Source organism: Hyperolius riggenbachi, chromosome 2 (assembly GCF_040937935.1).
Source record: "Hyperolius riggenbachi isolate aHypRig1 chromosome 2, aHypRig1.pri, whole genome shotgun sequence".
Classification (NCBI taxonomy): domain Eukaryota; kingdom Metazoa; phylum Chordata; class Amphibia; order Anura; family Hyperoliidae; genus Hyperolius; species Hyperolius riggenbachi.
The window spans coordinates 377003844-377028312 of NC_090647.1; the positions used below are offsets into that span (position 1 = coordinate 377003844).

General features: G+C 43.4%; 1 protein-coding gene across 2 annotated transcripts in view; it reads left to right on the forward strand.

The window, feature by feature from the left end:
• Positions 1–1731: 1731 nt before the first annotated feature.
• The window catches only part of KCND3 (potassium voltage-gated channel subfamily D member 3), a 1159387-nt gene continuing 1136649 nt past the window's right edge, over positions 1732–24469 (forward strand). Inside the window, exons 1-3 of one of the 2 annotated variants that reach the window (XM_068269741.1) lie at positions 1732–2109; positions 2780–3121; positions 4182–4395. The gene's annotated coding sequence lies outside the window, so the exon portion shown is untranslated. The remainder of the gene's footprint in view (positions 2110–2779; positions 3122–4181; positions 4396–24469) is intronic. The other variant, XM_068269742.1, reaches the window with a different exon arrangement.

Consider the following 24469-nt stretch of genomic DNA (forward strand, 5'->3'; position numbering starts at 1 on the left):
TGTTTGGCTGCCATTTAAGTCTATGGAGCCCGCCGTAAACAGCCGGTTCGCAAATGTTTTCAGTAAATTTGATGTTTGCTAAATCACTACATATAAGCTGTGCTTTCTAAAAAAAAAAAATCTGTCTGTAGAAATAGAGTATGAACAAGGCCTATGGGTGCATTCACACTCTGCATGTGTTGCATTGAAGAATAATTCTGCGTGTCAACCTATTGCCCATGCAATGTTATGAGTCTGTACCAGTCCGGTGTGAAATAGCACATTTAATGACATTAGCCTGGTGCTTTTCAAAATGCTAGTGACTGGAAAACTGCTGAAAAGTGCTTTTGGTGTGAAGCAGCCCAAACAGTTAGTGAAGCAATCTAGAAATGATCTATCCTTTATTTTCAAACAGCCATGACATCTAGAATACATGTAATTATTATGTATAACAAACATGTCGTCATTGTCATGGTTTTCTCAGAAATATTGAAAAACAAACAAACAAACAAAAAAATCTAAAATATGTGTATGGGTCACTTGTCTACATCACACATTGGCTTCAAATGCAACAAGTTATCTATACATGGTTATGTGATGTTATCACATACTTCCTTATCACAGTAGTTTCCTACCACTTTGCCATTTTCTAATGAAAATCTTCTTTATGAAATGTATTTAAATAAACTACTAGTTATACAGATGGTACAGTACATGGTTAACTTAAGTGACCTTATCTATGCATAAAAATGGCACTGCATCAGCAACAACAAAGGTATGTGTATTACAACCATTCAGTGTTAGACAGTGTTTTAAAAGGCATGATTGATATTAATGTGCTCAATTGCTCAAAAGCTCAATGTAGTGTGTTTGAATCACTGCAATCTTTTTTTAGAAACAGCTAATTATGTGCCTAGCACTATATAAAAATACCACAGAGACAGGGGATTGCAAAGAATGACAACACAATAAAATGGTTTGGATAAGACTTGACTGTGCATCAAAATGGATACTCCCTAAATGGTCTTCTGGAAATTAATAGCTTGTGACCCAAGCGTGTTTCACACACGCACACCGGCACAATAACCTCCCAGTGTTATTAGATACATGCAAATATACCGAACACTGGAGACAGGGTTAACCCTTTAAACAGCTGAAGTTTCAGCAAACCCAAGCATTTTAAACAATTGTACTATACTTCAGTTATAGACGCACAAGCTGCGTGAAGGAATAGTTAAGACACCTATAACGTCGTGATAAGTGCCTTTGAACACAGTCAACTATACATTTCTCATTTGTATAATGTAGAAGCAAGTAAACAACTAATGTGCTATTTGACTATGTCAGGGAATGCAAACCATTAGCTTAGTTATCATAACACATCACTGTTTCACACGTTGGTAGAGAACTGTTCACAACTCGTCGTCACAAGCAAGGCTAAAATGTGATTTTAAATAGCCTTTTCTGCAGCAAGGATGATCCATTTTTAAAAGAAACCCACTTCCATTTGTAAGCTCGGGGGTTAATATCTCCACCGCCACAAAACCCTCCTATTTGCCTGATCCTAGTGAGCATGGGAGGTCTGTTCATCCAGCAGTCGATCTGTATCACAGCATCACCTCTGAGATATAGGACAGTGTAAGAACCTAAAAATAGCTACACACACAAAAAAAGCAACCTTGAAGTCATCAGGAGGGTGAGCGAGAGAGGGGAAAAAAATCAAGAAGCCTTGTTTCCGCTACAGTCTGTGGACCTGTTACATGCTTGTGCTGAATTAAATGAAAAGCATAGGAGTCAGCTTCTTCAACATGTGAGGAAATATTAGGTCTACAACCTGCTACAGAACAGGGCGCCACCTGCCTTTCAATTCATATTATTCTCTGCAGGAGTCGGAAATAGATGGGGGATGAGAATTGTTAAACATGCATGCACAGGAGTTAATGCTTTCTGGACAGTGTCACTATTACCAAGCCTGATATTGACTGTTGATAGTTTACTATATGGCTGTTGATCAAGGACTTGAACCTCTTGATGTGCCTGCTACTCTTTCTACCTGATCCTCCTCTCTATGATCTACATACAGCTACCGTAAGAAATAGTGGATTCCAAATATTGAGACTCCTACGTAAGGTAAGGAGACAGTGTTTCCAAATAAGGGCAGAAGCTGGTTGTTGTAACAGTTTTTCATTACCTCTGACAGATGAGAGCTGACATTTCCTACATCCACATGAAAGACTGGTTAGTTGGGGACACCTCTAACTGATCACTCTTCTTTGAAGTGCAGCCTCCATCTCCTAACACAATCCTGTATTGAGGGTAAAACCCAGAGCCCTGTGAATACTGGAGGGGGGGGGGGGGGGGGAGCGGAAGTGAACTGTGGGTATTTATTAGTATGACATGGTCTCCTTGCTGGAAATAAAGTATTTATTATTGTTGCATTGTAGTTTGCAAACTAGCTTTATTACAGAGATTTATACACAACCTATACAAACTAGAATGGAAAAGAAAGGAGTTTTAATTAAATAAGCCTATAGTGTTGTAAAGCGAGAAATCAAAGGCTTTTTAATATGTTTGAAATGAAACAGTGTGGTGTTCTTTGTCATTAGCAAGCCTAAGCTCGTGCGAATAAAAGCGTTTTAACCCTCCTAAACATGTAACAGAATGGACAGCTCTGTGGGTAACTTTTCAGCACGTTTCCAAGCGCTGAGCCCCATTAGCATGCAGTGTCAGATGTGTTGTGTTTTAATGATTTCATTTGTTGGTGTGCCTCGTAGCTCACATCTCTCTGTTGCTTTTTCAGCACTGAGACTGCAAGCGAGAGGAACAGACTTCCAGCTTCCAGCAGCCCTGCTACGTCTCTCAGATCCTGGGTACCATTTCCAGCAGCGGCAAGGGGCAAAGATCTTGCTTGGATTTGATGAGATCAAGCTCGCAAATAATGGCCACAGCCCGGACATCAGAATACTAAGCGGCTGGAGGTGTGGCATGCCGCCTTCCACTTTCTCTTCCCGATTTCTGTAACTGATTACTTCTGGCTGAATCCATTTTTTTACCTTTTGAATTAGAAGGGTAATAAAGTAGGCTGGGTTTCTGCAAGCATTATTTATCTGATTTCCGGAGTGATGCCTGTTCCACGTTTAAGGTAAGCATATTAGTCCATTTTGATTCCTTGGCTACCAGTTGATTGTGTATATTGGGAGGGTTTCATCTGTGTATGCTTTAGCCTGTTGCTGATCACAATCACATTGTGATTTTCCATTGAGACTTGCGTAGCAATATCTGGTAGCATGGAACGCTGTATTTTGTGTCTTTATTTGGTGGTTACCAAGAAGCATATGATGTAAAAAGAAAGGAGATCTGCACAGGAGAAAACTGCTTATTTTGAAAGACATGCCAGAACAACCTGTTTGTGGTCACATTATGTACATAGAAAGTGCATGATTAGTGGTAACCTAGGAGAAGAAAAGCACAACACCAAAACAGGTGATGGATCCTATGCTGTATTAACCATGGAGGAACTGATGAAATGTGTAATGCTAGCAGAATACATTACTTATAGAGAGATTATCATTGTTCTGCATACATTTTGTATGTCAGCTAGAGGATTTGCAGAGAATGCAAGAAAAAACGCACAAGATTCCCTTGATAGGAAAAAAGAACATTGACAGCCAATTTATAATATTGTCTTCATGCATGGCAGTTAATGGCATGTAAATCACTGTGTGCTCCAGTCACTGTGTGCTTGCAGTACACCAAGCACAATGATAAGATACAGTCATGTAATTTAGTACAACCACAGTGTGTACCATTACATACAGAACACTACTCAGCTTTACAAGTATATGCTGTGCTATAGTAATGAGCAGAACAAACTAATATATGATAAACATACTGGTAGCACTTTAGCACTTGGATAAGCTTGAGTGCATTGTACATGCATAAAAAAAGGGTTTAGAGGGAAAAAGACAGCTTAGTAGTGATGCATGTTGATTAATCTACTAGTATCATCTTTAAGATGGAAGCACAAAAAATGTTTGTCTTCTTGTGTAATGAAATAAGGAATGTGAACATTCTAAACATGCCGGAAGCTCAGTATAAACACTAATGATGATAAATAATATTATTAATAATTACGTTTACAGGCTATTATGTAATTGCTGTGGTCCTCAGTTACCATTATTCTCCCTCATCTTTCATTGTAGGAAAAATGCCACTGGTGATGGCACAAAGAGAAGAGACTGAGAAGTGGAAGACACTAAATTTTAATTAACTGGTGTCTCAAACCATAATTAAGACTGTGAAGTCTTCTTCCTTCCCTTCCTCCTCTCCTGCCATGGCTCCAACTGTTTGTGGCTGTGACTTCATCTTGAGCACTTGGACATCATGTGTGATGTCACCAAAATCCAGCAGACCATGGTAATTACAGTTCAGCATAGGCCAATACATTCTTGCTTTCATCATTCTCCTGTTCCAAAATGAATTATTAACAATTTTCCTGCAAAAGAAGAGTGTTAACATCTTCCTGAAGAGTTTTCAAATGGATTTTACTCGCAGCACATAAAACTTTAGATTTACATTAAACTTTACAACAAAAGAACCTGGGGATTGCATTGATTTAGATATAACTAGATATATTTAACACAGTTTGAATTTGCCCTATCAGTCAGGCCTGTCTTTTATAGTCAATCAGCTTACGAGATCTTTAGCCAAATAGTTTCCATCATTGTTGTGTACTTATTCTCCTAGTTAAATTCCAGCTAGACATTTTGGTGACTGTAAGTTATATAACTTCCCCTCAGCAACAGCTCAGTGGCTGCTTAAAATGTCATATAACTTTTCACTAGGTTGTCACACTCATAGATGTAATCTTTTTGGGAGTAAAGCCTGCTTCACATCTTTATGTTTTGTTTTAAAGCTATGACATATGTTTATTTCTAGGGAACTGATTGTCTGTATTATACATCTCGAGTTGAAAAAAAAAATGTGTTATCTGGCAGGTTTTGACTTATTGCCAAATAATTGAATTAAGGCTTGTTTCCTCTACATAGAAAACTCTTCTGTTTGGACTTCTTCCTGTAGTCCCATAAATATGTCATAACATATGCTTACTTTTCTTTAAAATCATGGAATTTCTTGGGTTTTTCCATTTAGTAAACCCGGATATGCCTGCCATAAAAAGTCTAGCTCCCCTATAAATTATCTGCATGTCCCCAAACTAAAGAGGTGATATATACATGTCAGATTTCTATAAAGCCATTCGTATCAATGCTGGAGCCTAATATTTTCCTAAGGATTTTCTAGCATAATTTTGATTACTAATAAAAGCACAGGTAGAAGCTGTATTGATTAATAATGTACCAGCAGAATATTTTAGTTACCACAGGGACCATTTTATGAATTTGTTTAGAAAACATTGATTTGTCCTTATTAAACAGTTACATCTAAATGTATTGATATATAGTGCATTAATTCTCAATAAATATTGTCTGTGTAAAAAGTTATCATTGATTATTTAGTTATGTGATCAAAACTGAGGCAGAAAATGCTGGCATCAACACTTTTCCTCCAGTTTTCTCTGTGCTTGAAATGTTAAATCATACTAACATCATCCCTATACCATGCTCACCTTGGTAGCAAGTCAAAAGCATAGCAGAATATAAGCTTTCTAAGGAACTTAATGAATGCAATGCAATGTGAACAGTATGAAATGACCCTTAAAGTTAACCTGTGAAGAAGGGAGCATGAGGATTTATACTTACCTGGAGCTTCTTCTAGCCCCCTGTAGTTAGTCAGCTCCATCTGTGTCTGTCCAGTCTCCTCCATTCTGCTACTGTCAGCCCCGGTAGGCCCATTCATGCAGCTCCTCAATAGTGCTCCCGTGGCCAGGAAGGTTCTGTGCCTGTACAGCTACTTAAGGCTTGTAAATGCACAGGTGCAGAATGCTTCAGGCAACGTCAGCATAATTGAGGAGATGTATGGCCAGGCCTGGAGGCAGAATGGAGGGGCCCGGACAGACACTAAGGAAACTGATGGACTACAGAGGGCTGGGAGAAGCCCCAGGTAAGTGTAAATCTTCTTGCTCCCCCTGTGACAAGTGCACTTTAATACCAGAGGATGGATACCAGTAGGGCCGGTTGCCTTATGCATTTTGAATTTTAGTCTTGCCTGCACTCCTCGCGAGTTGATTAGTTAATATTTAAATTGGAAGACTAGCAACCTTCCTCACTTTCAGCCTCATTTTATTCCTAACTTTTCTAGACATCCATAGAGGCCTTTTTTATTCCTAGAAGTTCTGTTTCCCTATGATATTTGCTACAATTTGACATTTTTTTTTAGTAGACTTACATCATTTATTTTAGTGGTATAATAATGATTTAGTGAAAACTACAGTCTACAGTAGTGTAAATCAGGAATGGGGAGCTTGTAGACACCTTAGTAGACATTTCATAACCCCTGAGAAAGCATTTCTGACCTTCCTGATCCTCATCGATCTTGTCCACAAAACTAAATGTAACCCAATAAACCCCCTGTCACTTATACCATCATAAAATAAAGCAGTCAGAGACAGTATAAATCAAAATTACAAATCAAAGATCTGCCCTTTTTCTTATCCTGCAAGAAGTTAGCTGATATGGTTTGAGGAAGCATTTGGCTAACACAGTTATAAGCATATTGTTGAAATTAAGGGCTTATGTGTACACAGCCATGTTGGAAATGTTTGAGCTGTGGTTGAACCACAAAAATGGAAAGTAGCATTATTAGAGCAGCAAAAGTTCACAAATTTGTGTATTTTGGTTGTGATGTATTCACACTGCAGTTTATGTATAATGCTTTTAAAGCAGATCTGTACTGAGTAATTATGAATGCAGCTATTGCTCACTTTGGCCTAAATGCACTACATGTTAGGCTTTCTGGGCTTTCATGGTGACTTTTGGACTTTAACATGTGCATGATTGTGTATCTAGGCACAAGCTATCCAGGCAAAAGATCTAAGGCAACCTAGTATCCTAGGCACAGTACTGCACCCTCTGTTGCCAGTTGTTCTCTTAACTCTTGCCTGTGACAGAGAGCAATCTGGAAAAAAAAGTACTACTTCCTCATTTAGTGCATGGGCAGATGACATGCTCCCATTAGTAAAATATGAGCTGATCAGAGCTCAGTGAGAATGGTTTGGGAGGAGAAGTAAGTTCAGAAAGGCTCTCCTCTCTCCCACCCACTCGAGCAGCCAATACAAATCCACCTCCTTACTTTCTCAACTATATCTAAGGAGACATGTGGGAGGACTATTGGCTGTAGCAGGTCAGTGAATGAAGTTTTACCCAGCAGTTATCACCTGGGGGCATACCTACAAATCATGATACCTCCCAGTAAAACTTTGCTGTGCTCTCTCTCTCCTCCCCCCTCCCCTTTGCATTGCTACCCGCCCATTTGGTGACTCCTAGTGTAATAACAAGTGTGGCCAACTCAACTACCCTCTCCCATGCTCCTCCATAACAAGTATAGCCACTATTCCATTCGCACAGCGAGGGCAGACACCAAAACCCCTAACTACCTCTCCCTATAGAAAGTGCAGTCATTATCTGTCTGTCCATGACAAGTGAATCAACCATTCCTCTCCTCTCCCCACCTCCTCATACAAGATGTGTGGCCTTCTCCTGACTTTTTCTCCTCCTCCTTTTCCTAGGACATTCCCTCCTGTGCTCCCTTAATAGCTACTACGCACACCAACACACCATTGCAGAGAAGCACAGCAGTGATGCTGGAGCCTGTACCAGGCCTGTGTCTATTCTCTTCTGCAGTCACCTGATCAGCCTTCTGGTCTCAAGTCATCCATTATGTTGTGTGACTTAATGCAATGTGTAAAAGACCAGAAGCAATAGAGTGGGTGGCTGCAGGGTAGGAGGATGGAGGTAGGAGGATGGGCAGCAGTCTGATGCTGGAGAAGGCTGCAAAGGGGGGAGGAGGATGTCTCTCTTCCTTTTCTGAATATGTGCATATTGAGTAAGGAATCATGTAATAGGTATGTAGGTTATGTTTGCTGTATTGGGCAGTGGTGCACACCAAGTTCATCAACATGTCTCATATCTACTGTGTGTACAAAGCAGAAGGTTAAAGTGCTGCTGAGCATGCAGTTGTCATTTTCACATCACACTTGGTGCAGTGTAAATAGCCTTAGTCACAGTTTGTTGAGACCATGGCACTGTCTTGCCACAGCCTGAATAGCATATTGCAAATTTCCTTTGCATGTTCACTACCATTCCAGTTCTGTTTGGGTGATGAATTAGAATTGGAAAGCTGAAAGAGTCTCTGAATCATTCCCATTCTCTTCAGATGTAATAAATAAATAAAATAATCTAAAATAATAATACTAAGATGTGAGATGTGAAGCTGCCAGTAATAACACAAACTATCATACCAATAAATTGCTTCTTTTTGGTCTATAGAAAAAAAATAAAATAAAAAAAAATAAAAAACCTCAAGGTTGGCAACATCACTTTTCACCTTTTGTTTCAATATCCAAATCCATATCCAATATCAACATCTAAGGAATACTGAGTGTGAGCATCATCTTGCAACACTTTGCTGCTTCATGTAATTGGGCCAGTCTCCTCCTCTGCATGCGACTTGTGGATGGAATGCACTACACCACTCTCACCTTCTCTTCCCTGGCTGTGTTACTGTCTAGTCAAGAGTTAAAGAAAACCTAAACTGAAAATTAAAAGTCAGCATAAACATAAACATGGCATACTTACCTCCTGTGTAGTCTACTCCTCAATCTCTTCCTCCTCTTCTGCGTCCTGTTTGTCCACTGTGATCAATGGAATTCTCTGTCCTCCATTCTAAAAATAGCCATTACCCCTAACAGCTTCCTGGTCAGCACACTGTTAAACTGTAACATCGCCGACTTGAGCCATAGGGAAACATGGACACATCAGTTCTCCTCTCAGCTGAAACTGACTGCAACTGATATATAACTGACAGCAACTGATGTATTTCAGTTCTGACAAAATTTTTGTCAGAACTGGAAGGGATCATTGTCAGAAGAAAATTGTGAGCTTCTGAGAGGAACTGATGGCAAGGCAATTATGTAATGTTCATTTGAAGTTACTTCATGTGTTTATTTTAAATAATTTTAATCAGTACAGGTTCCCCTTTAAGCAGAGACATACAATCTTTACAGCCTGACAGATTCACCCTATCTAACCCAACCACTCACACAAGACAGAACCAGCCCAGTGTCCAGTAATGACTAATTGGTGACCATGCAGTGCTAAAGAGAAAAGGACAACAAAGCAAATTCAGAAATTTTAAACCACCATTTTTATTATACAGATTCATTCATAATTCAAAGGGTTCTAATTAAACATTAACACATTTTACGTTAATTGAAAATCCTGAAGCTTGTGCTGGACCCATTACTGATGTACTCAGGGAGTCTGCATTTCAGAATTAAGGTCCAGTGGGTGTCCAACATTTTAAATGGATCCTTACCTGTAAGCATGAGCAGGGGTGCTCATCCGGATCCCGGGTACCCGGATAAACCCGGGTATCCGACCATTTTTACGCTATCCAGGTCGGATCCAGATCCGGATACCTGGGCCACTATCCGGATAGCACTATCCGGATTCTATCCGGATATCTGGCCGCATAATCCGGATACCCGCGGGTATCCGTCCAGATATCCGGATCCGGATAGTGTAACTAAGTAAGGAGATGATGTCATTCAGCCAATCAGAGGGCTCCCAGCAGAAGCCCTAGCAACCAATCACAAAGGGGAACCCTGGCCTGACCACCACCTGACCTCATTGAGCCAATCAGAGGCCTACCAGCCTAAGCCCTGGCACCCAATTACAGAAGGGAACCCTGGCCAGCCCCCCCTGTATAGTAAGGAGGGCTGGCATGATGAGACAGATCGTCCTTGCTTGCGTGGCTGGCTGGTCACTGACAGACTTGCTCCAGTGCTGGCTTAGCAAGTGCTGTATACAGTGATTTTCTTTTAGCTAGCTAGCTTGTAATTGTTTGCTTTCATTCACTCAGTTAGGTCCTGTCTGTGTCTGTGTCTGTGCAGGCCAGCAGGACAGTATAGGGAATAGAAGGATTACTGTGTTATTGTATTGTAATAAGTACTGCAGTTAGTTGTTATGGTGGCGGCCTGGCAGGTACACACTGTGCATTCCCGCACTCGATTTCCCGCTTGATTCCCGTCGACTCGATTATTTCCGACATGTCTGATTTGCGTTTCGATGGATCGTTAGGTCGATTCGCATGTAAATTATGCCAAATCGACCTAACGATCCATCGAAACGCAAATCGGACATGTCGGATATAATCGAGTCGATGGGAATCGAGTGGGAAATCGAGTGCAGGAACGCACCGTGTGCACCCGCCAGGCCGCCACCATAACACAGTGTGCACCGTCTGTCCTCTACTCTGCGGTCTGTCACTCCGTGCTGATTTGATGTAAAGTCCAACCCCGATTTTATTAAAGTAAAAGTACCCCACATCATCTGGTGACATCATCACGTATAAGTTGTACTATGTCTGCTGGCACCGGCAGCTGGGGGAAGGGCAGCAAGGGCAAGAGGACAGGGAGCAACATTACGGCCACCCTCAGAAGGTCTGCCGTGTCAGTGTCAACCCCAGCGGGCAGCCTACCCTCAGTCAGTGAGCTTTTCGCTCCAGGCGCCGCGATTTAACTCAGGGCTGTTAGCCGCAAGGAGTTTGAGGAGGATGTTCTGGGTTTTGAGGAGGGGGGGGTATGATGTTGATGATGGGATGAAGGACCGTGACTACCATCCACAGAATGGGGATGTCAGCTCTGACTCTGAGGAGGAGGATGCGTTGGTGGGTTTGGCACGGAGCATCAGCATTGCAGACAATGGCCGTGGAATGCGGGACCCACCACATCCTTCTGCCGCTACCACCAGCCGCACCACTCAACCCCCAACCGTCACAGGGGGAAAAGCCGCAGCATCCCATTCAGGCCGCAGGGGAATCTTCACCTCCCCAATCTGGCTGCCACGGTGCCACAGGCCACTGCTGCTGATACCGCCACCTATATTCAACCTAAAGCACAATTGCACTGTTTTGGAGGTGTCTGGGCTGAAAACTGTCATGTCCCAGTTGTGCGATTGGACTTTGGACACAATGTGGGCTGCACGACCGCTGTCTGGAACCTAGTCCTGATGTTAATTGACAGCTTTTTTTTTTTTAATTTCATGCTAACAAAATTTTTTATTAGTGCTTCCCTTTAAAAAAACATGATGCTACATGCATCATTTACCCTAAAACCCCTTTAAAAGCTATTTAAAGGGCACTTCCGGTTTTTCTATCTATAGGTCGGGCATCCGCGGGTAATGCGGCCGGATATGCGGATCCGATCCGGATAGCCGCAAGGTCGGATCCGGATATCCGAATCGGATCCGGATATCTGGGTACCCGGATCCGGGCGGGTAATGAAAAGCACTACCCGAGCAACCCTGAGCATGAGCATCATATGGAGCCTTACCTGACTCTGCAATGAAATGGTATTTTCCTCACCACCATCTTCCATTGAGTCCTCTTTAAAGGAAAAAGAGGTTTCAGTGATAACACTGCAGCTTTGTAGAGACTGGAGGTTAACACTAGAGACATGTGAGCCTCCTGTTAACAAACCGTTGGTTACACATACGTGCTAGCTTTGGATTTACATGTACAATTAGGTCCTATTTGTCATAAAAAGAAAATTACAGCCTTACATACAATATGTATTCATACTTACTTAAATGTTGACTGAATTGACCAACTGTTCACTAGAAGAACAAACCTAGTAGTAATGAAGTAATTTTTGTAAAAATGTGTCTATTTTTTTTTCTAATTCCACTTGGTATGTAACTATGGGTCTGATTCAGGTAAGTAGGGAGCACATAGCAATTTTACTGATACTAACACCAGGGGTGTAGAGATGGCTCGAACGGTTCGCCGGCGAACGGTTCCCGGCGAACTTCCGGGGGTTCGCGATTGCGGAGAACTGCAAACTTTTCCGAAAGTTCGGTTCGCCCCCATAATGCACCATTAGGGTCAACTTTGACCCTCTACATCACAGTCAGCAGGCACATTGTAGCCAATAAGGGTACACTCCCACCTGGAGCCACTCCCCCCCCCCCTTATAAAAGGCAGGCATCGCTGGCCATTTTACTCACTCGTGTGCCTGCAGTAAATAGAGAAGGAACAGCTGCTGTTGCTGCAGACTCTCACAGGGAAAGATTAGTTAGGCTCTTGTAGGCTTCTTAGCTTGCTCCCTGCTGATTCTTATTGCTAAAGTATCACCTCACAACAGCTCTTTTGAGAGCTAATCTTGTTCTTGTGATCTATTTTTTTTTCTGTGTGTCCCACTGACACTTGTGTTGCATAGACAGCCTTGATAATTCATACTGTGTGTGTGCCACTGCCAGGCCCAGCACATTCAGTGATTACCTGTGTGTGTGACAGGTGCACATTGTAATACCCATTACTGCATATACCTACCTACCTGTTGTTCACAGTCCACCCACCTACCTACATGAGTTGAGCGCACGCAGTGTCACTGTGCCTGTCCGCTACCTGTCTGTGGGTGACAGGTGCACATTGTAGTACCCATTACTGCATATACCTACCTACCTGTTGTTCACAGTGCACCCACCTACCTACGTGAGCTGAGCGCACGCAGTGTCACTGTGCCTGTCCGGTACCTGTCTGTGTGTGACAGGTGCACATTGTAATACCCATCACTGCATATACCTATTTGTTGTGTTCAGTGCACCCACCTCAGCACTGCATATACCTACCTGTTGTGTTCAGTGCACAAAGCGCATAAGCTTGTCTCAGATCAGTACATAGTGATGTGTACAATGGAAAAGTAATATGATCAAAAATGCCAGACTAAACAGGTGGCTTTTTAGTTTTGAATTAAACCTGTTCAGGGTTGGAGCTGTCTTGATTAGGTTTGGCAAGGCATTCCAAAGGGTAGGGAGCACGGCAGAAAGCTCTGACTCCAGAGGTTTTCAGGAATCCAGGGCCTAGGTTGTGTAGAGATATGAATGTTAGCACACCTATCTTGAAAAGGATTCTCCATTTATTTTATGGGTAGCCAGTGTCGTGAGCAAAGGTTTGGTGTTATGTGGCAATGCCGGGGTTGGCTTGTTAACAGTCTTGCGGCAGCATTCTGTACTAGCTGCAGGTGGTGTAGGTCTATATAAAAATCTGACCAATGTACCACACACCTACTGTATGTTCAAATTTTCCCCAATCATGAATAGAATAATTGAATGCTCAGAAAAAATTGATTGGAACTGTACATCAAGTAATTGACAATCCACCATCACACACCATACAATTCTTGATAAAGTTGGTCTGAAATTTCCAACATGTGCGATCTCAAAAAAAAAAGGAAATTTGATCTGATTTATCAATCAAAAAAAAAGAAAAGCTCTGGATATTTCGGGACAAACGATCAAAATTATCGCATTGGTGAAAAATGGATCTTTTAATTGTAAGGTGTGGCTACCTTAAGGCTACATACACACATTCATTTATTATCACCCGTCGTGGATCAGGAAACCTCTGGTGACAATATGAGTCCTGATGCTGCACAGATGCATCGCTACCCTTAAGGCTAGTGATGCATTCTGTTGCTATGAAGGGGGCTGGAGCAACTTCCTGTAGACAAGAAGAATTAGAAAAACCATGTGATTGGGGTTGTTCTGGTGTCAGGGTCATTAAGAATCTGACATGTCAGATCCTTAAAGGGGTTCTCTGGTATGTCTTCAAAAGATAATACTGACCACTTAATGTGTTAGTATGCACTAATATGTGTTAGTAGATGTTACTACACGTTGGTACGTTTTTACATAGCAGTGCATTGCGAAAAAGGTTTCAGTTAACGATAATCTGTACTGTCCGATTTGTACAATAAAAAAGATACCAATCGAGTCACTGTGATCTCCTGGATCCCTCTTTGCAGTTTCCTGCCGCTCCCGCCTCGATCCTGGCTTTTAATTGCCAGTTTTAGGCAGTGTTTACAAACTAAAAACATGGCCTCTAACCAGGAAGTGATGTTTGTGTATATATCATGTTACAGTATACTACAAGTTTTTATTACATAGTGAATTATCGGCACTCCACTCAGTGCATACTTTCTCCCTATCACAGCAGAGGCAGTGCATTCCTCCCTGGGTCAACAAAGCTTGACAAACAAAAGACGATTAGATAGATTACAGATACAGTGCAACTAGAAAAGGCTGCAGTAATCCAGAGCACATTAGAACAGGTATAGGAACTTATAGTATAGAAGAAATAAGGCTGAAAATGTTGTTACAGTCTCTTTAAAACGTGAGTGGTGGAAACTGTGGCATAGGAAAACATGGGCATTACTTTGAAAATCAGTTTTCTTTCAGTTATAACTGAGAGCAACTGATTACCATATATTCCGGTGTATAAGACTAACTTTTCCAGTTAAAATATAGAGTTTGGGATCTACTCGCCGTATAAGACTACCCCTTTTCCAACGCACACCAAATAAAATAAAAAAATCATATACTGTGCTGTACTGTATGTGGTACCCAGAATATAACAGTATATAGGCGATTGACTGGTTGGATTGATAAAATCTCCCTTTCCCTAAGTGGATTGGTCAGCTCTCCTTGTCTACCCATTTATCAGAGCGGTATGGAAGAATAGATCGCGCTGTGCCCATAAAACACGCCTCTTTCACCGTTCTGGACCACCCTTGTATCTGATTTACCTCCTTATCTGCCCCACAGATCTCGCACATCTGCGCCTGCGCCGCTTCACTACAGTCCGCAGCAGCGAGATCTGAGAGTCGGTAACAGGATAGGGCGTATCACCCAGCATCAATGACACCCGGTGTATAAGACGACCCCCGACTTTTCAGATAATTTTCAGGGGTTAAAAAGTAGTCTTATACGCCAGAATATACAGTATGTGTAAAAGGGGGTTAAATTCCCCCTTCCTGATGTCTAATCTTAGCTGCCTCCCACCCCCACCACAAATCTGCCCCCCAAAAAACTCCCAAAAATAGCAGGAAGTCTGATAAATAAAATTTCCCCAATAGGGCTATAAGCAGCAATTGTGCTTTGGAATAATTCTAACTTATGCTAAACTTAGAAGAAAAAAAATGCTTTTATAGCTGTCTGTGTGAAAGTGTAAGTGATTTTCCCTCACTCCCTCAGTTTGACCCGCAAAACATTTTTTTTTTCATTGGAAAACAGAAATTTGCCTTCTTGAAACAAAAGGTATTTGTGATTATTCAGGTCGGAGTGAGCATATGAGGTCTCGCACAATGCATCACTGTTTAGTATGCATATAGTCCCTTTGTTGGCCCAGAACCACTGGAAAAAGATGATTTGTCAGCTTGTTAACTGTAAAAGCACATATGAATGAAAAACCCAGCGGTGGACTGACCATTCGGGCACTCAGGCATGGGCCGAGGGCCCATGGTCGGTAGGGGGCCTGCCTCCCGGGCCATTTCTAGCCCCAGGTGAATAGTGCAATCACCCGGGGTGCCAGATTGAGTAGCAGGAGGGGGGGCTCTGGACGGAGCGGCGGAGGAAGCGGGCATAGCATAGATGCAAACTCACCTTCCCCGATCCCTGCACGCAGCCTCCAGCTTCTTCCTACTTCCTCCCCCGGTGTCCGTCACATTGGTAACAGCGCCCCTGTGATGATGTGACCGCATGTCATCACAGGAGGCGCTGTTACCAATGGGATTGACACCGGGGGAGGAAGTAGGAAGAAGCTGGAGGCTGCATGCAGGGATCGCGGAAGGTACGTTTGTAACTACGCTTGCCCACTTGTCTTGCCCGCTTCCCCCCCGCCGCTGTGCCTACACTCGAAGCATCTACCTATCCATCCTATACTGAAGGGAACCTACCTATCTAACCTATACTGCAGGAACCTACCTATCTAACCTATACTGGGGGCTCCTACCTATCTAACCTACACTGGAGGCATCTGCCTACCTTACCTATACTAAGGGGAATCTAATGTACCTATCTAAGCTATACTGGGGCACCTACCTATCTAACCTTTACTCAGGGCACCTACCTATCTAACCTATACTGAGGGAACCTACCTATCTAACCTATACTGGAGGCACCTACCTATCTAAACTATACTGGGGGCACCTACCTATCTAACCTGTACTGGGGAACCTACCTATCTAACCTGTACTGGAGGCAACTATATGGGATACCATATTCTGGAGTCAACCATGCCTGGCTACCTATACTGGGGGAAAATTATACCTGGCTCCGGAGGGGGGGGGGAGGGATTTTAGACTAGAAAGTGCCCTGCCTGCCTCAATTCCATCACCGCAGTTAAAGTGTCACTAACATTATAGGAGGTTTGGGTGCCATGCTGCTTGGTTTGGGCGATGGTTGTGGTGCCGCTGGGGCCGCCCGCCCGCCCTGCAAAGTTGCGAGTGGAGCTAGTTAGCACTTGGCACAAATACTTTAAATACTTACATGCTCCAGGCTCCAGCACTGCCCTCTCACTGCTCTCTCTACCTCTGGCGTCTTGTCCCCATGGTTTCGGTGGCACCTCCTATGACATCATAGAAGGTGCCGCCAGAAGATAGGACGCTAGCGGCAAACAGAGAGCAGTCAGTGCCGCTGCTTGCTGGAGCCTGCCCTGGAGCACATAAGTATCTATGACAAGCCAACTAGTCCACTTGCAACTCTGCAGGGTGGAAGGGGGGCCCCCTGCGCCACAGCCAGCACCCAATCCAAGCAGCACCTAAATCTCCCGGTCCCACCCAAACCAAGCAGCATTCAAAACTCCCACCCAAACTAAGCATCCAGCACCCAAAACTCCCGCCCAAAGCAAGCAGCACCCAAACCAAGCAGCACCCAAACCACCTTCCCACCCACCCAGCATATTGTTATCTTATTGAAATGTTCAGCTACGAAGACATTTGTTACACCTGTTATATTTTGTTAATTTATGAAAACATTCAGTTTGGAAATGTACAATTGTTGCACTTTAGTAAATGTAAGTACTTCTATTTTTTTAATTAGTAAACATTTATTTTGAACATAGTGAAGAGAAATCTTGTAACAAGTGTAGGTTATGTGGGTAGGGCTGTGTGTGGGTGGGGCTTGAGGATAGGCAGGTGTGGCTTGCAGGTGTATGGGGCCCCATAATCTTCTATTGCCCGGGGGCCCCATGAGTTGTCAGGCCGCCCCTGGAAAAACCCCAACAGAGATTGTAACCATTCCTTCTCTACATGCTACATAGGCCTCAATTCACGGAGCATTATCAAATGTTTATCAAACACTTTATCAAACGTTTGATAATTTACCTCATGGGTAAAATCTCACTAAGGTGTTATATATTTGTTGAACGTTTTATCGGTAAAACATTCGATAAATATATAACACCTCAGTGAATTCAAAATTAGATTTTCCCCATGAGGTAGTTTATCAAACGTTTATCAAACGTTTGATAAAGTGTTTGATAAAACTCCGTGAATTGAGGCCATAGTTACATAGTTATTTTGGTTGAAAAAAGACATACGTCCATCGAGTTCAACCAGTATAAAGTACAACACCAGCCTGCTCCCTCACATATCCCTGTTGATCCAGAGGAAGGCGAAAAAACCCTTACAAGGCATGGTCCAATTAGCCCCTAAAGGGAAAAATTCCTTCCCGATTCCAGATGGCAATCAGATAAAATCCCTGGATCAACATCATTAGGCATTACCTAGTAATTGTAGCCATGGATGTCTTTCAACGCAAGGAAAGCATCTAAGCCCCCTTTAAATGCAGGTATAGAGTTTGCCATAACGACTTCCTGTGGCAATGCATTCCACATCTTAATCACTCTTACTGTAAAGAACCCTTTCCTAAATAAATGGCTAAAACATTTTTCCTCCATGCGCAGATCATGTCCTCTAGTCCTTTGAGAAGGCCTAGGGACAAAAAGCTCATCCGCCAAGGTATTATATTGCCCTCTGATGTATTTATACATGTTAATTAGATCCCCTCTAAGGCGTCTTTTCTCTAGACTAAATAAACCCAGTTTATCTAACCTTTCTCGATAAGTGAGACCTTCCATCCCACGCATCAATTTTGTTGCTCGTCTCTGCACCTGCTCTAAAACTGCAATATCTTTTTTGTAATGTGGTGCCCAGAACTGAATTCCATATTCCAGATGTGGCCTTACTAGAGAGTTAAACAGGGGCAATATTATGCTAGCATCTCGAGTTTTTATTTCCCTTTTAATGCATCCCAAAATTTTGTTAGCTTTAGCTGCAGCTGCTTGGCATTGAGTACGATTATTTAACTTGTTGTCAATGAGTACTCCTAAGTCCTTCTCCAAGTTTGATGTCCCCAACTGTATCCCATTTATTTTGTATGGTGCTAGACCATTAGTACGTCCAAAATGCATGACCTTACATTTGTCAACATTGAATTTCATCTGCCATGTATGTGCCCATATAGCCATCCTATCCAGATCCTGTTGCAATATGACACTATCTTCCTGAGAGTTAATGATTCTGCACAATTTTGTATCATCTGCAAAAATAGCAACATTGCTCACTACTGCATCTACTAGGTCATTAATAAATAAATTGAAGAGCACTGGACCCAGAACAGACCCCTGTGGGACCCCACTGCTAACAGTCTCCCATTTTGAGTATGATCCATTGACCACAACTCTTTGTTTTCTGTCCATTAGCCAGTTCCCTATCCATGAACACAGACTCTTCCCCAGTCCTTGCATCCTCAACTTTTGCACCAGACTTTTGTGGGGAACAGTGTCGAAGGCCTTTGCAAAGTCCAAGTATATCACATCTACAGCATTCTCAATATCCATATTAGCATTCACTACCTCTTAAAAGCTGAGCATGTTAGTCAAACAGGACCTGTCTTTAGTAAACCCATGTTGATGCTGAGAAATAAGATTATTTTCTACTATGAAGTCATGTATAGTATCTCTTAGTAACCCCTCAAATAGTTTGCATACAACTGATGTTAAACTTACAGGTCTATAATTTCCTGGATCAGATTTTTTGCCCTTCTTAAATAATGGGAAAACGTGGGCTGTACGCCAATCCACTGGGACTCTGCCAGTTGCAAGAGAGTCACAAAAGATAAGATAAAGGGGTTTATCTATAACTGAACTTAATTCCCTTAGGACCCGAGGATGCATGCCATCCGGGCCAGGTGCCTTGTCTATTTTTAATTTATTTAGTCTTGCCTTCACTTCTTCCTGCGTTAAGTATTTAATATTACAGTTAGAAGATTGAGACTCTTCCGCCTCTGTAGTTTGCAACAGTGCTGTTTCTTTTGTGAAGACAGAAGCAAAGAAAGCATTTAATAACTCTGCCTTACCTTGGTCATCCACCATTGAGTTCCCATCCTCATCCTTTAGGAGTCCTATACAGTCAACCTTTCTTTTTTTAGAGTTAATGTACTTGTAAAACTTTTTTGGGTTAGATTTGATATCCTTAGCGATTTGTTTTTCAGCTTCAATCTTTGCCAGCCTAATTTCTTTTTTACAATTTTTATTGCACTCCTTATAATTGCTTAGTGCAGCCTCTGTCCCCTCCTGTTTTAAGACCTTATAGGCATTCTTTTTCCTCTTCATTTTATCTTTAACCTTTCTATTCATCCATAGAGGCCTTTTTTTATTCCTAGACATTTTGTTTCCATATGGGATATACATACTACAGTATTGATTGAGTATAAGTTTAAAAGCTTGCCATTTCCCTTCAGTGTCTTCCCCTTGTAGTACATTATCCCAGTTCACCAAACTTAGTGCCTGCCTAATTTGAGTGAACTTTGCTTTTCTAAAGTTCATAGTTTTAGTGGTCCCGCTGCCCCGTGGCCTATCAGTCACCAGCTCAAACGTTATCATGTTGTGATCACTATTTCCCAAATGTTCTTGAACCTGCACATTTGATACATTATCTGGTCTATTAGAAATGATCAGATGCTGTAACTTTAGCTAGGCTTTAAGGATCTTTTTGACTTATAAATCCTACATAATCAAAAATAATAATTATAATAATAATAAATAATTTCTCCAGTGTCTTAGCCAGTCCAAGCTAGACATCTAACAGTAGTAATTAAAGGATACCCGAAGTGACATGATGTGATAGACGTGTATGTACAGTGCCTAGCACACAAATAACTGTGCTGTGTACCTTTTTTTCTTTCTCTGCCTGGAACAGTTAAATATCAGGCATGTAAGTGGCTGACTGAGTCCTGACTCAGACAGGAAGTGACTGCAGTGTGACCCTCACTGATAAGAAATTCCAACTATAAAACACTTTCCTAGCAGAGAATGGCTTCTGAGAGTATAATGTAAATTGAACATTTTGGTTGTTCTTTATGAGCCAAAGTGAAGCACCTTACCCTAGAAACTAATAATATTGTAATGTAACTACCTGAAAATTCCATTCCCAGACGGATGCAGGTTCAGAGCCTGCCTATTTGTAGCATATGGGATATATTTTCCTAGATTACATCATTTAAATTGAGAACAGAAAACAAGTGCAAATATGCGATGACCTTGATAATCATTTTAAAATAGGTATGAGGCTTTTTTTTATTGAAACTGATACATGTTGCAATAAATTAGGGATTCATCAAGGTACACAAAGTTGTTTTTCTTATTTGCCTAGACCTTGTCTTTAAATATTACTGATACAAGAGCGACATGGTAGTGATCACTGCAGTGCTGATAGACAGTGGCATAGCTAAGGAGCTGTGGGCTCCTGTGCAAGTTTTACATGAGCCCCCCCCCCCCTTGCACCTCTATACCCCCCCTCTATACATAACTATTGATACCAATACCATTGGGCACCAAACCCTGCCAAGGACAACCACAATGTCCAGGGCCGGTTTAACCACTTGCCGACCGCCCACTACCTATGGCTATGGCAAGGTGGCTCCCCCAGGACAGCGTAACGCCAACCGGCGGCGGCACCTGGGGGACTGATTAGCCGGGGATCGCGCGCATCCGCCGGCATTAGGCTCTGCCCACCTGTGACGTCAACCTGCCGGCCAATTAGCAGCGCCGGCGGGTTGTAAACACTCCGATCTCGCCGATCTAAGTGTATAATACACTTTGGTAAGCTAACAAAGTGTATTATACAGACTGCCTCTTCCCCTGGTGGTCCCAGTGATTGAGCGACCACCAGGGGAGGAGGCAACCTTTGTAGTAATGACACAAGCACACTAATCCTGTCCCCCCTGCCCCCTGATCGCCCACAGCACCCCTCAGACCCCCCCTGATCATCCCCTCAGACCACTGTTTGCACCCAATCACCCCCCTAATCACCCATCAATCACCCCCTGTCACTATCTGTCAATGCTATATTTTAGATTAGGTCCTAAACTGCCACCTGGGGGCTCCTGATCACCCCCCAGATCCTCCCCAGACCCCCCCCCCCCGTGTACTGTATACATCTATTCTGTCCTGTAATCACCCACTGATCACCTGTCAATCACCCATCAATCACCTACTATCACCACCTGTCACTGCCACCCATCAGATCAGACCCTAACCTGCCTCTTGCGGGCACCCAATTGCCCGCCCACACCCTCAGATCGCACTCAGACCCCCCCTGATCACCTCGCCAGTGCATTGCTTGCATCTATTCTTCCCTCTAATCACACCCTGATCAACTATCAATCAACCCGTCACCCCCTGTCACCACCTGTCACTGCAGACCCTACTCTGCCCCTTGCGGGCACCCAAAAACCCACCCACACCCTCAGATCGCCCTCAGACCCCCCCCCCCTTATCACCTCCCCAGTGCATTATTTACATCTGTTCGCCCCTCTAATCACCCACTGATCATCCATCAGTCACCCATCAATCACCCCCTGTCACCACCTGTCACTGCTACCCATCAGATCAGACCCTAATCTTCCCCTTGCGGGCACCCAATTGCCCGCCCACACCCTCAGACCCCCCCCCATCCGATCACCTCGCCAGTGCATTGCTTGCATCTACTGTTCCCTCTAATCACACCCTGATCACCTATCAATCATCCCAGTCACCCCCCTGTCACTGCTTCCCATCAGATCAGACCCTAATCTGCCCCTTGTGGGCACCCAATCACCCACCTGCACCCTCAGATTGCCCTCAGCCCCCCCCCCCCCGATCACCCCCCCCAGTGCATTGATTGCATCTACTCTCCCCTCTAATCACCCACTGATCACCCATCAATCACCCCCTGTCACCACCTGTCACTGCTACCCATCATACCCATCAGATCAGACCCTCATCTACCCCTTGCGGGCACCCAATCACCCGCCCACACTCCGATCGCCCTCAGACCCCCCTAATCACCTTCCCAGTGCTTTGATTGCATCTATTCCCCCTCTCTAATTACACCCTGAGACACCCATCAATCACCTCCTGTCACCACCTGTCACCCCCTAGTACACCTATCCATCAGATCAGGCCCTAATTTGCCCCGTGTGGGCTCCTGATCACTCGGCCAAACCCTCAGATCCCCCTCAGACCACCTTCTGATCACCTCCCCAGTGCATTGATTGCATATATTCTCCCCTCTAATCACCCCCTGAGACACCCATCAATCACCTCCTGTCACCACCTGTCACTCCCTAGCACTCCTACCCATCAGATCAGGCCCTAATCTGCCCCCTGCCAAACCCTCACCTGCCCCACCGCAGTGACAGATTTTTTTTTCATGATCACTGCAAAAAACACTGTACAATAGTGGCGCTGTAAAGATCCATTTTGATTTTTTTTTTTTTTATCAAAACTCAGTGACCACAGCTTTCTACTTCACAAGTACTCCCTTTTGCTAAGTAGGTGCTTTTTTCCTGGGTAGTCTCAGAGGAATACCCCTAAATTTAGCAGTCCACCATGGCAAAAAAGAGGTATCCCACTGAAGTGGCCGCCGAGATTCTGGCCCAGTGGGGTTAGTGCGATTGGGAAGCCTCATCCGCCGAATCATCTGGGTCAGAATATGAACCTGGTGAACAGCAGTGGCTCTCTGACCGATAGCAATGACAAGGTTGAGATCCCGGCTAGAGCCAGGCGTACCACACCCCATGTCACTGGACTGCAGGATCAGACTCAAGGGCAGCAGAGTGGTGCTAGCGCTGATCCGAGTTTTCTTGGTGAGGCATGCACCACCAGCGTAGCATCTCCAGGACCTAGCACCGGTACTACCGTAGACCCTAGTGAAGTGGCAAGCACCAGCATGGTAGTAGAGACTGGTTCGGTGGCATGTGCATTAAGACCCGAGTCGCAGCCACCAGCAAAACAGGCCCGTACTACCCATAGTCTCCCAGAGGTGCTGGCAAATCCCAGTTGGCAATCCCCTGGTTCTGCCGCACCCGTACTGCCCCCTTTCACCGCCCAGTCTGGAGTCCAGGTGGAGACAGATAATCTAGGATTGGCCCTAGACTTTTTTCATCTGTTCTGCATCGTGGATCTCTACGACTTAATTGTGGCTGAGACCAACCGTTATGCCACACCATACCCAACCGCCAATCCGAGAAGCTACCATGCCCAGCCGTTTCAGTGGAAACCACTCCAAGTTTCCAAACTTCAATTTTTTGGGGGCATTCTCCTTAACATGGGTCTAGTCAAAAAGAATGTATTGCGGTCTTATTTGTCTATGCACCCAATACATCACATGCCCATGTTCTCTGCTGCCATGTCCAGGTCATGATTTGAGAACATCCTGTGCTTCCTGCACTTCAGTGCCAATACAACCTGTCATCTAAGAGGCCACCCTGCTTATGTTCGGTTCCACAAAATTCGGCCCCTCATAGACCACCTGTCATCAAAATTTGCAGATGCTTTTACCCCTGAACAGTCATTTTGAGGCATTTGGTTTCCAGACTACTCCTCACGGTTTTAGGCCCCTAAAATGCCAGGGCAGTATAGGAACCCCACAAGTGACCCCATTTTAGAGAGAAGACACCCCAAGGTATTCCGTTAGGTGTATGATGAGTTCATAGAAGATTTTATTTTTTTTTGTCACAAGTTATTGGAAAATGACACTTTGTGAAAAAAAAAACAATAAAAATCAATTTCCGCTAATTTGTGACAAAAAATAAAATCTTCTATGAACTCACCATGAACGGAATACCTTGGGGTGTCGTCTTTCTAAAATGGGGTCTCACCCAGCATCGGTATGTGTAAAAATACACCCCAAAACACATTATACTACTTCTCCTGAGTACAGCGATACACATGTGTGACACTTTTTTGCAGCCTAGGTGCGCTAAGGGGCCCAATGTCCTATGAGTACCTTTAGGATTTTACAGGTCATTTTGAGGCATTTGGTTTCTAGACTACTCCTCACGGTTTAGGGCCCTAAAATGCTAGGGCAGTATAGGAACCCCACAAGTGACCCCATTTTAGAAAGAAGACACCCCAAGGTATTCCGTTAGGACTATGATGAGTTCATAGACGATTTTATTTTTTGTCACAAGTTAGTGGAAAATGACACTTT